This window comes from Pantherophis guttatus, chromosome 1, assembly GCF_059756535.1.
Source record: "Pantherophis guttatus breed Tessera chromosome 1, ASM5975653v1, whole genome shotgun sequence".
NCBI lineage: Eukaryota > Metazoa > Chordata > Lepidosauria > Squamata > Colubridae > Pantherophis > Pantherophis guttatus.
The window spans coordinates 32,184,163-32,197,165 of record NC_142063.1 but is presented as its reverse complement, the minus strand read 5'-3'; the positions used below and the strand labels follow the sequence as shown (position 1 = coordinate 32,197,165).

General features: G+C 42.1%; 1 protein-coding gene across 8 annotated transcripts in view; it reads right to left on the bottom strand.

The window, feature by feature from the left end:
* The window catches only part of DAAM1 (dishevelled associated activator of morphogenesis 1), a 163,529-nt gene extending 161,474 nt beyond the window's left edge, over positions 1-2,055 (bottom strand). For 2 of the 8 annotated variants that reach the window (XM_034433502.3, XM_087895852.1), the window contains exon 1: positions 1,796-2,055. The gene's annotated coding sequence lies outside the window, so the exon portion shown is untranslated. The remainder of the gene's footprint in view (positions 1-1,795) is intronic. The other 6 variants (XM_060693423.2, XM_087871245.1, XM_034433501.3 and 3 more) reach the window with 3 other exon arrangements.
* Between the last annotated feature and the right edge of the window lie 10,948 nt (positions 2,056-13,003).

Below are 13,003 nucleotides of genomic sequence, written 5' to 3'. Positions count from 1 at the left end.
TCTGATGCCCCGCCCCCTCCCCTCTTTCCTGTTGCAGACAGCGTCTCCTTCAAAAATCCTCAATCGGTAAGAGATTTTATTACTGCTGCAAACCAGGAGGCACATTCACACACACACACACACGAGAGAAAAGAGGCATGTGCACAATGGTTATTTTCTTCCTCGGTTAACTGGGGACCCTCTGGTTGTGGAGCAAAAGCCACTGGCCCAGCCGAGGAGGAACGAAGGAGAAGCTCCCCCTTGTAGGGTCCAAGACACTCAAACGCACCCATTCACGGAAAGAAAAAGCCAGCAAGAGACCCCTAAATCGAGGGAGGAGCTGGGTGGGAGGAAGATGGAGACCAGGTGGCAGGAAAAGGAGAAGCAGTTTCTGCATCTTCCACAGGGGGAAAAGCCCCATTACCTTGTCTTTCCCCCCCCCCCCCCATGGAGAAAACAGAAGCATCGATGGTCTTTACGCAGCGTTATAGATGAAGATGTATCGACTCCCACCCACCTGTCCCCGGCGCCCCAAACCCCCACTCAAGAGTCACATATTTTTTTTTAAATTGTTTTTAGAAGAGCCGTGCGGATGCACCCCTGTCTCTTTTTGAAATACATTCGAAATGTTGGTTCCGCCTTATTTTGCATTTGAAAAGCCGGGGTGGTTTCCATGCCTTTAGCATTTCAGTAATGGTGAGAGCGGGCAACCCCGGGAGAGCCGTTCTGGGACTCCGTTCTGCACGTGTAGCGGATCCCAGTTACCAAGAAACCCGGGGAAGAGGCACAAGGGGGGTTTATCAAAAAGGAGCTTTAAAAGAGGTCTCGATACAGAGGACGCGGCGAGCATGGGCACCGTCCACACAAACAGGCACCGAAGTCTCGTTGCGGCAACGTTAAGCCGCGACTTTACACGCCTCCTGGTTTTAGGCTGCTTGTTCCAATGCCTTCGCGATAAGCCGGCAGAATCAAAACTCTTTCTTTCTTTCTCCCCCCCCCTCTCTTTCTTTCTTTCTTTCTCTCTCTCTCTCTCTCTCGGCGGCTTTGAACCCGCGGAATGGGGGGGGGAGAGGGGGAATGTTATCAGCAACAAACAACAACAAAAAGTGTGTGTTTGTGGAGAGGGGAGGTAGTGGTAAAGGCGGCAGACCGGTGTTTTTTTTTTTCCCCCAAGCCGATCTCTTTCGCGGCGTATCCAGCCCCGATCCCATTCAGAAGAAAGAAAGGCTGCAGCCGGAAAGAAACGGGGGGGGGGGGAGGGAAGACATCTGCACCTTTTGTTACATACACACACACGCGAAACCCACAGTTTTCTGGCCTCTCGCGCAGATCTGTGGTGGGCTGGGGTGGGTGGGAGCCACACAATTCCGGGAGGCGAGAAGGGGCGCAGGGATATTTCCAGAAACGAGCGAAATAATGCAATCCACGCAGCGACGCCCATATTCTCCCGTTCCGATTCTACCTCTGGCTGAGAGAAAACCGCCTTGAAAGTTTCTCTGCCCCCCCATCCTTTAAACCCAAGACCCTGCCTCGTTTGCAGACTAGAGGACTTTCCCCCCCCCCGATTAGCCCAGGTTAAAATCTTAAAAGCTCGGGCGCCCCTCGAGCCGCTTCTCCCGACACCGGGATGAACGAGAAAGCCGTTTTAGCTTCACCTATTCTTCCACACACACCCCTCCACCCCGGAAGGTAACTTAGGTTCCTCCATATCGCGTTAAGCCAAGCCCGAGCCACCATCTGAAAACGGGGCCTCGGCTTGGGCGTTGTGTGCCGCCTGCAGTGAGCGGGGGTGGGTGGGGGAGCAGCACCGCCTTACCTGAAGCCCCCGTGCATCTTTCTGGAGCCGCCGCCGCCGCCCGCTCCGGTTCCCCGCTCGGCTTACAATGGGTGCTGGTTAGGCAGGCTCGCTTCCTCCGCCGCCGCCAGCAGGAGTAACTCCGGTCTCGCTGCCTCACAAGCCCGCAGGTGACATCATCGCCTTTTGGCCTGATAGGATGCAATATGTGAATCTGGAACTACGTAAGGGAGGCTCGTACAGAGAAAGCCTCCTACCAGCCCGCTGCCTAGTGCGCCTCTGGGAGATAGAGTCCGGACCGAGTTCTTGGCCACAGGCAGCTGTATGCCAAGGACTACCTTTCCCAAAAAGCCCTGCGCGCCCCCACTTTCTCTCCCGGTTTTTCAGGAGTTTCCCCCCCCCACCACACCAGCTCGGCTATGTTCACGTTTCCCGAACCAAAAAGCCGCGCTCGATATATACTCAAGCCGGACGGGAGGTCTGGGATCAGCGACGGGGCTGCGAGGTGTGTGAGAGAGATACACCTTGGCCATTCGTTGCTTTTCCCTGCTTCCCTTTTGTGGTGGATAAAGGTGATTTGCATTGCGGTTAATCGGAAGGGCTGACTTTGAGGAGGTCGAACAGTAAGAGAGTTGGAAGGGACCTTGGAGGTCATCTAGTCCAACCCCCTGTTCACGCAGGAGACCTAGGGATTCGAACTGCCGAACTGCCGACCTTTCTGATCCACAAGCTCAGCGTCTTAGCCACTGAGTGGAACGGTATAATACAGGTTCCTTTTATGAATTTAATCCTCGCTGGAGTCCTCGGTGCCTGTTTTTCAGTGAACTTAAATACGACCCAGGTGTGAGTGATTTTATACATCTGCTTGAAAAGTTTGGAATTTGGAATTTATTTTGTCTAACCTCCTTATTGGGACCTAAAGCAGGAAACATTATCTTCGTTATTTTATTTAGGGAAAGTTTCCAGAATCTGGCATCTGCTTTTCTGATTATATACATAATGGCTCTTTCTGTGCAGGTTGTTGGCTGTGTCTTAGGCCACTCCACTTGGGGCTTTATAAATAAGAGCCCTCAATCAACCCGTCACTAATGTTCAGATCTGATCTTCAAAATGTCTTTCCCTGCAGCGAATGAAATTGATTGGTATGATGTCCTTGCTGTGATTATAGCATGGATACATGAATTTGCTGAGGTAACTGTCAACCACCGATCAATAACCTTAGCCCTTGGGCAGGGGGAATAGTGAAAGAGAGCCCAAATAAGCAGAGATAATTGATTGGTGCACAAAACTCATTGATGGGCAAAAAAAGGGAACAAGAGCCTTAAAATTTTTTATTTGAACTAGAAACCAATGAAAAAACCAGTGACCTATTCAGGCATTGGTGAATTGCATGCCCATTTGGGATTATTTGCTGATTAGCAAAACCAATAGTTTGCATAAGAACTCAGTTCAGGAATTTCTGAAGCCAAGATGAAGCGCTGAGTCCTTCGGGAGAAGGGCAGTATAGAAATCTAATAAATAAATAAATAAAGATCCCAAGGCCAACTCTTTTTGGCTATGGAATGTTTTCTTCACCAATCAATTACAAAGTGATGCATCAGAACTTGCATTTTCTTGGCAGACAAACTCAGCACTTCTTCTCTTTTTGTAATAATGGTACAACTTCAAAAATCTGTATTGATTTAAAATATTTATATAGCTGCACTTCTTGAACCAAACCCTGGGCAGCTCACAACTCCAAAATAAAGCAATATATCTCTACAATATATATTAAAAAATGTTTAAAACCAAAAGACCTGGCATCACAGCTGAACTTTCATGACGCTCACAAAAATTCAGCACCCTAACCCAGCACTTTGGGGGAAAAGTCAAGTCTTAAGTGCTTTTCGGGAAGGTTAAAAGAGAGGGAATGGCCAAATTTCAGGAAGGGCATTTCATAAGGTAGGGGCACACTTCCTAGATTTATAAAATAGCAGCATTTAAGGGAAAGGACTAGGTCACAGGGGTCAAACTGGTGGCCCACGAGCCAGATGTGTCACATGCAAGCCATTCCCACCCCAGCTCTGTGAAGGCAAAAAATGCCACGTGACATCAATGTGATGCAGCGAGTTTAACACCCGTGGACTAGGAGCACCCTATCTGATCTGGTAGGCTGGGCAAATGTCCTTAGGGAGAGGCAGTCTTGCAGATAACTTGGTCTCATGCCATCTAGGGCTTTAATAAACAGCACCTTGAATTTTCGTCAGGAGAAAACTGAGAGCCAATATACTGCAACAGAGGTGTTATATAGGTAAACCTAGGGGCACCCATCACTGCATGTACCACTGCATTCTGGAGCAGTTGTAAATTATTCGTGGTCCTCAAGAACAGCCTCATATAGAAGGTGTTGCAGTAATCCAGATTGGAAATGAACAAGGCATGAATCAGTATGAGCAAGGCCTTCCGGTCAAGGAAAGAATGCAGTTGGTACACAACATGAATGTGCAAGAACTTCCTTACCCATGGCTGCTACTCAACCAGGAGCTTGAGTCTAGAAGGACCCCCGTTTAGTCTAGTGGTTAATGCACCCGGCTAGAACGTAGGAGACTGTGAGTTCAAGTCCTGCCTCAGCCATGAAAGCTAGCTCGGTAACTTTAGTCCAGTCACTCTCTCAACCCAGTCTACTTCACAGGGTGGTGGTTATTGGGAAAATGGAAGGAGGCAGGTATATTGGATATGTTCACTGCCTTGAATTATTTGTAAAAATAATAAAGCTATGATATAAAGTGATGTGTGACACAAATAATATAACTAAATAAATTAATAGCACATCAGCTCAGTTCCAGGAAGTGCCATCAAAAACGGAGGCCAGTACTGTGGCTTCCAGATTGAAAAGGGAGGAGACCATCAAGACTGACAGAGAAAAAGACACGCTTAAGTTGCTTCCTGAGAAATTATTTGAATGAAGAAATGTATGCCAGATTCACTCATCAAGCTTTGCCATGCCTTGTTTTGAACATGGTTTGCTGAATAACAGCATCTTCCACAGTGAACCATGGTTTAACAACCACAAAGCCAAGATAAGATTTGTTTAGAATGTTGAATGAACCAGATCACAGTTCATACCCCAGGCTCTTAAGCCACTGCAGGGTAATACTTCTCAATGAATGTATGGGATGGTAATTTTTTGTTCCCCACCTTTTATTATAATTCTTGATACAATATATTATTTCAATGCAGATTTCAATGAAGTAATGTTTATCAATATGATTAAAATTATTCACATTCTATTATTTAGAAAGTGTTGAAAATTTTAAAAAAACCTATGTGTAACTGCCATTTAAGATATCAATGTTACAAGCATAAGATTATTTAACTTTTTATTTATCTACTCAGAGTTGAGTAGATAAGATATTTCTCTGCTTTCATTCATTTAGCCACCATAACATTCCCCAAAGGAAAACAATGCCCCATTTTTCTCTGATCCAGACCATGAAGACTCAGAGGAATGTTTAACAAGTCAAAATTGGGGAACAAATCAAGCACTGCCATTCACTACGTTAATCGACAGATTCCCTAGAAATAACCCAGTGGAACCCACGATTTTTGCAGTTTCTTATGTCAAGGAGACAACACGCCTGTCAGCTGTTGCTGAAATAACTGTATCCTTAATCATGTCTGTGTGGGCTGCTACTTGCTCCCTTTATCTCCCTTGTCATTGCTGATAACCTCCTTCAAATTAACATCTCTCTTGAAAGAGACAAGGAGTTGAAAGGGTTGTCTGCCCACCCCTGCTGTCTCTCACCAATAAATGCCAAAGTTCTTAGCAATATAAATGGGCTTCTCCTGGCAAAGATCTTGACTTTTAGCAGTTTGTAGTTAATTATATAATGATTACATTTAGTTCTGGCATAAGGTATTGATGAGCATAGCTATCCCAGCAAATCATGAACTCAAGGTCAGTGCATTGCAGGTCATTCATTGTCCTTTAGCAGCAAACCATAGCTAAGGGAAACATGTCTTAATAGAGAGAACCTTCAGCTGTGCTCCTTACAAGATTCTCAAAGCCTCAAGTAGGAAGTCAAGATTTCTTACCAGGGTTGATGCAGAGAGCCACGGAAATGGCCTGGAACGGAATATTCAGAAGACCTTACAGAAATAAGGGCAGAAGCATTCCTTCAGCCCTGGGAGAGGAGATCTGCTTTAGGGAGAGGTTGAGGTTACCTCTTCTTTCACTCAGTCGAAATATAAAAGGGAGACAAAGAGTTGCAAGATTGATGTAGGAGATGACCCGACTGAGCCCGAGGGGGTGGGGTAGGGCGTGTGAAGCAAGTCATCTGACTCGAGTCCCTTCACGCCCACAGGAGGTCAAAGTTCAGCCCACCTTGAATTCCGTTGACTCTTATCTGTCACCAATTCCCTTTGACTGTTAGTAGTCCAGATTCTTGTAAAGAGTGTTAGCATGCAATAAACCTATTTTCATTTGAACTGCCTTGGCTCCTGATTTCCTGTGCTTGACAATTCTGTTACAATAATTTAACTTGGTTAAGTATAGCTATAGCCTTTCTGATGAGTTGGTTTCTTGATCTGGCCTACCTCACAGGGCTGAGGGGTTCATTGATCTCTTTCCTAAGGGTGTCCCTCAGTGGTAGGATTCAAATTTTTTTACTACCGGTTCTGTGGGTGTGGCTTGGTGGGCATGTAAAATCTCCATTCTCTCCCCACTCCAGGGGAAGGTTACTACAAAATCCCCATTTCCTCCTGATCAGCTGGGACTCGGGAGCAGAGAACAGATGGGGGTGGGGCCAGTCAGAGGTTGTATTTACCAGTTCTCCAAACTACTCAAAATTTCCGCTACCAGTTCTCCAGAACTGGTCAGAACCTGCTGAATACCACCTCTGGTGTCCCTCAAGAACTCGATTTTCATCTATCTCTGTTTTTGCTTCAATTGGTCAAACAATGGAACTCTTCTGATTAGGCCTATATGGGCATCTGCATAGAGATACATACAGACACTGGTTGTTTTGATCTCCAAACTTTGATTTGCTTCCAAAAGATGCCTTTAATTTTGCTGCTGAAGTGTCCGTCCGTACAGCCTTATCTAATCTAAATAAGATATTGCAAAGCACACTGCACTCTAGCCATGTTGGAGGCAGGGGGAGGGGAAGGGAAAGAAAAGTGTGCTGACTTAAGCTAAATGCAACGTGGAAAAAGTATCATTTATAAAATGCAAAATGACAAGCAGGGAACATGGTGGTTTGAATAGACAATTGCCTATGGAAGATGAAAGTCACTGGACTGACAACCTTTTGTCTTCACTTTGATGTGGGGAAGGAGGGTAGACTCTGACCAATTTCTTACTCTAAAATCTCTCCAAAGCCATGTCCTGGCCTGCTTTTTAGTCTTTATTCCCAGATTTATCATAGTCATTCTCCTTGTTCTTCCAGTTCTATCACCCATAGTTATTCAAAGACTTCCTAATCTCTTAAATGAATTCCACCTTTGCTCTCTTGTTCTTATGGCGCCTGAAACCAGTTCTGGTTCCAATTTGGATGGAGTCCTTGGATAAGAAGCTGTCAGAAATAGCCCAGGTCCTGAGTGTCTGCATCCATCAAAGCCTTTCTTAGCAGCGTCCCCATCTCATTTGCTTGTTTTTCTCTCTTAGAGTCCAGATGTTGCCAAGACATTCCTCTCCTTCTTTTTCCTCTTGCTGAGAACAGGTGAAGAGCTACATCAAATCTGAGACACAGCAGAATCAGGAAACTCTGGTATTGGGACCAAATATTGCATTTGACTCTTAAACATAGTTCAGAATATGGTTTGTATTAGAGAAATCAGGCTTCCAGTAGCAGAATTATAGAACAGGAGATAAGTAACACGGTATTAAGATCTCTTTCCTTCTCATTTCATGAAAGATATCTTCACTCTCAAAAGAAGTTTCTGTTTTTCCACTTTTTGTGCTTACCTCCATCTCTTTGAGGTAACCATTTTCCTGCTGCATTGATGTAGTCTCTCCATTGCTCTGGGGGAGAGGGGCGGTGGCAAAAAAGTCAAGATGGTGACTTTGATTGCGCAATTGAAGCACCATCCCATTTTGGTCCATGCTCAGATGTCCCTGACTGCCTTGTAGCTTCATTCTGTTTGCTCAAACTTCCTAATCTAGATTTTATTCTCATAATCTCATTAACTTTTCTTAGGCTCACCTTTCCTTCCTGCTTACCTTGTTTGATCCTTGTTCCTTTTCCTGAAGTCAGAGCAGTCTTGGTTGAGCTTCTATCCTGGATCTGTGCCAAGCTCTTGATTCAGGTGTGGTTCCACGCCATTGCTGTGAACCTTATATCCCAGACTTTAATGGGGCCAGAGCAGAAGCAGGTTTGAGAAAGGCCAGAGAGCTATCTGCACAATGTTTTGCACAAAAGGTCAAATGTCAGAGATAAAGAGAACATGCCATCAGGGTAATTTTTAAGACTCTAGATCCTTTTGCATTTCTCAAAGGCTGCATATCTTTTTAATGATGTCAGTTTGGAAACAAAGTGTGATGCAAAACTCCTACAGTGCCCAAATGGAAAAAGCATATAGTCCATCATCGCTGGTGTCTTATCACAGAACTATTTGTACCATTTCCTTTATATATGGTAAACAGCTTAAACGTGCAAAAACCGAAGAGCTCAGAAGAACAATAATGCAATATCGTATATTGCATTATTGTTCTTCTGAATCCTTTGATTTTCACATTATTCACAGGCCACATCTAACTATTAATGACCAAAATCTCACGTGTAGTAGCCAAGACTCTTTGTGCCTCAGCCTGCTATCGTGGTAATTTTCCAAGGCATTCTTTCATGCCAAAAAGTTCAGAGGTTGTTTTTTTTTAGTCACAAAATAACTGCTACTGTGTTGTCAAATGTCATCTTTCAGAATAAAAGCCTATGGCATTCTTTCCTGATTCATTATGATTACACTTCCCAATTGCAATCCCTCTCAGCCATTTGCTAGAATGAGTGCCACTTAGCGATTGGGTTGATAGGTCACACTTAATTCATCTCACATCTGTGAGTTGTTTCTGGCTGTTCTCCCACTCAGATGAAAATATCCTGCAGGGACTTTTCCATGGGAGAAAAATTAAGCCCAGAATTGATTCTGGCTGGCAAATGATATTTGATTTAGAAATAGAATATGGCCTTGGGATCTCTGCGAGTTGATTCACACATTATACTAAGCCAAGGTATGCTTAACCATGTTTTATTGCATAGACCATAATTGGCTAGATTAAGCCATAAAATATGGTTTGTACTAAGCCCTAAAACGTGATTTATAAATCAGAATGACTGAATTCATCTAATATGCTACTTCTAAACAAAATAAAATCTGACTTAATTTGTGTGAGCCAATCTTACTACAATCTTTTGTAGTTCAGTATTTGACAAGTCATAAGTCCTTGTTTCCTGCTGTGTAGTGATGTCATTAAAAATGTCCTAAATACAGAGGCAAACTCCCCTGAATCTGTCCAGAGAAGGACCGATGCTAGGTGTGAACTATGCTTGGTAATAATTTTAGTTGTTTGATATTAATTGAAAAAGCAAGTATGGTGTTTGTGTATATCACAATATAAAAGCCATAATTTTAGATTATTTTGAAAGGGTGCTAGACTAATTTACAGAGATGATTATCAATAGGATTCTCATCTTGATGACCGTGCTTCCCTCTTCAATCCAACATACCATAATTTACTAAGTATTAAGAAGAAAAAGGAGTTGAAAAGGGGGCTGCCACTTTTCTGTCCTGGTTTTGACCTTATTGGGTCTAGCATTATGCATCACAAAACATTGTAATGATTCAACAGCATTCTTAATATTTTTTATGTATGTTGTACTAAGATGAAAATAGTTGGTGAATCAAAAAACATAATTTTATGGATTTGTCATGTGGGGAAAAGTTCTCCATAATGAGTAAGTAGCCTACAACTCTGGACACCATTCAATATTGGCCGTATCCCTAAGGATGCTGGAATTTATAGCTGAGCAACATCCCAAATACCACAACTTCCTAAATCTTGGCCCATAAGAAAGAGGACTGAGCTTCTCCATTTACTATTTACACCAAGCTAGCAGGAATAGCCAATACTCCAGAAAATAGGCTTAAAATACAGAAGGATCTTGACAGGCCGAAGAGGTTGTAGAAAAAATGCTTTTAAAAATTAAAAAAAAAAAGTTGGCCATGCCCACCCAGTCACATTACTCATCCCCCCCCCCCGACACACACACCAAGCCACATCCACAGAACCGGTAGTAACAAATTTTACATTTCATCACTGATCCAGCCCACCTTGAATGCCTTCTTATTCCCTTTTATCTCCCTTGATAGTTAGTAGGTCAGATTTTTGTAGAGAACTTAAGCTTGCAATAAATATTTTATACTCATTTGAACTGCCTGAATCTCCTGATTTCCCCAGCGCTTGACACACTCAAGGGACAAACAACCAGGTTCAAATTATCGTATTTTGGACACATTATGCAAAGATCTAGCACATTATGCAAAGATCTAGGAGGACCAGCAGTTAGATGACTGGACTCAGTTACACCAGGGATCAATACCTGAAGGATCCCATTGGGAGCAGATCACCCTGGAGAAAGTTTATGTGGTTACTAAAACTCAACATGGTCTTGATGGCTCATAAGCAACTATCAATAAAAGAGGACATTATATTACAGGGAGGTATAGATAATAGCATTTAAAATGTTTATTTATCTATTTATATTTTATTTCAGGATCATGTGGTTTATTTTATAGCGCAAAAGTGTTGTGGCTGAGGAGTAGGGAAGCAGTTTTATATATGACAGGCTGCTGTATTTCATGTGCTGTGAAATGAGCATTGAATTCTTATCCTTTTATTCTTCCTGCAATGGTGTATTTGGATCAAAGCCAAATAACTGCTTCCTTTTCACCCTTCCTGCCATACTTCAGACAAAATGCCCACTCTCATTCATTCATTCATTCAAATGCTCAGCATGTTAATCTGATCTAGTGTTTTTTTGGCAATCAAAACAAATATTCCAGGCTTTTAAGGTTGGTTTTTAAAATTTCCAAAACTGTCAGCATAGGGGAGATTGTTCGTATAGTGATTGCCCACAATACGTTTTTTCTTGCCTTCCTTCCTTCCAGGTCAATTTACAAGTATTGCTCTGGGAAGTGAACAATGCTGGGAATCTGGATTAAGACTTTATAGCCTATATGACTAAACAAATAAATTAAGGTTTTTATATTCATTCTCATTTTTTTTAAAAAAAAGATAGTAGTATGGTTGCTATCAAAAGTAGCAGCTGTGTGTTGGGTTTCCTTTTCCATGTATGCCTTATATTTCAGTTTTGTTTTTGTTTTTTGATGTCATGATATGAAAAACAGGAGGTGGGATGGCAATGGAGAAAATGAAAAAAACAAGTTTCGCAATGTGAGATCTGGTCTTTTGTGTGTGCCTCACAGTGTTCCACACATGTACATAAGGATTGAAGTTCGCATTACAATAAATGTTGTAATGCTCATTTCATCATTTGGCTGGTTATCATTCTCACTTGAATTTTTTTTATTCTTCATGAACTTGTTTAAATTGTCACTAATCTGGAGGGAAGTCATTTCCTTTTTAGCTTGGCAATACATTATCAAATTTTGTGTATTCTCAAGCTGAAGAAAACAAAGTTATCTCTTTTCATTTTGTTGTCCATTGTGTAATCATTTAAACATGTAGGTCAACACTGCCTTTAACCTAATATTTAATAATAGATTTTTCACTTTTTGTTTTTGCTTTCATTTTGAGCTCTTCTAATATGCTATAGAATCACATTTATTAACTCCACAATTTCATGCATTTGTCATTTGACATAACCTTTTGACTGTAATGCAGAAGTAGATAGATGTAGAAGATTAGAAAGAGATAATACATCTAAGTTCAAATCTCTGCTGGAAGACTGAGTTTTCACATTTCATTTAGTCATAATGTTGGTTTGAGTAGTTTACTCTTATTTGGCATGTAAAGAAGACATTGATTTAGTCTTACATGAAAATAGGTAGTTAATTAAGCCATAGCTTAACGTGTTAATTCAGATTACTAGCTAATTGTGCTACATTGAGTAAACTATGAGTAAATAAATAGGTATGTACTATATGTATGTAATGCCAGCTCTTGCAGTGAAGTGTTCTCTCTATTATACAAGAAGATGGAAGAATTAAATACTATAAGTAGCTGCTGTCAGACGGGTTTATATCACTTTCAGCCTCAGTGGTGTCTTTGTGCAACATGTTTTCAGCCTAACCGGTTTCACAGACTGTTGTTAAGATAAAATGTTTGTCTGAGCACCTTAGAGAGATCTGGTTAAAACATAATAAATGATTGTGCTAATTACCAGCAAGAGGTACAGACCAAGAAATGGTTTTGTGTGGGGCAAGGGATCATTGCTGAATGGTTAAAACATAAATATAGATAGATAGAGAATACAGAATAATTGAGTTGGAAGTGACCTTAGGACAGGGATGAAATGCTCCTGGTTCGGACCGGATCGCCCGATCTGGTAGCGATGGTGGTGAGTGGTTCGGAGAACCGGTAGCAAAAATCCCTGCGCCCCTTCCCCCACCAGACCCAGCTGAGCTGCATGCTCATCAGAGGCTTTTTTTTTAACTTTTAAAAGCATTTTTCCTACAAACTCTTCCGATGAAAAAATGCTTTTAAAAGTAAAAAAAAAAAAAAAAGCCTCTGATGATCGTGCGGCTCAGCTGGGATCATCAGAGGCTTTTCAAAGCATTTTTTAAAAAAGTCTCTCTGACGATCCCAGCTGAGTTGCCTGATCGGCAGAGGCTTTTCAAAGCATTAGAAAAAATGCTTTGAAAAATTTTAAAAAGAAAAAAGTTGGCCATGCCCACCCAGTCACATTACCCCTCCTAACCAAGCCATGCCCACAGAACCGGTAGTAACAAATTTTACATTTCACCCCTGCCTTAAGGGTCTTCTAATCCAACCCACTGCTCAAGCAGGAGACCCTAAACCATTTCAGATGAGTAGCTATCCAATCTCTTCTTAAAATGGGCTTTTAAGAAGAGACTGGATGTAAAACATATTTCATTTTTTTTCATGTTATTCTACTTAAAAATAATAGCCTACAATTTGCCAATACTTTTGCCACTATGTAATTGTTCAAAAACTGAGCAACTGGGTAAAAAAATCTGTCTGCATGCCTTTTCTATGAAATTGAACTAACAATA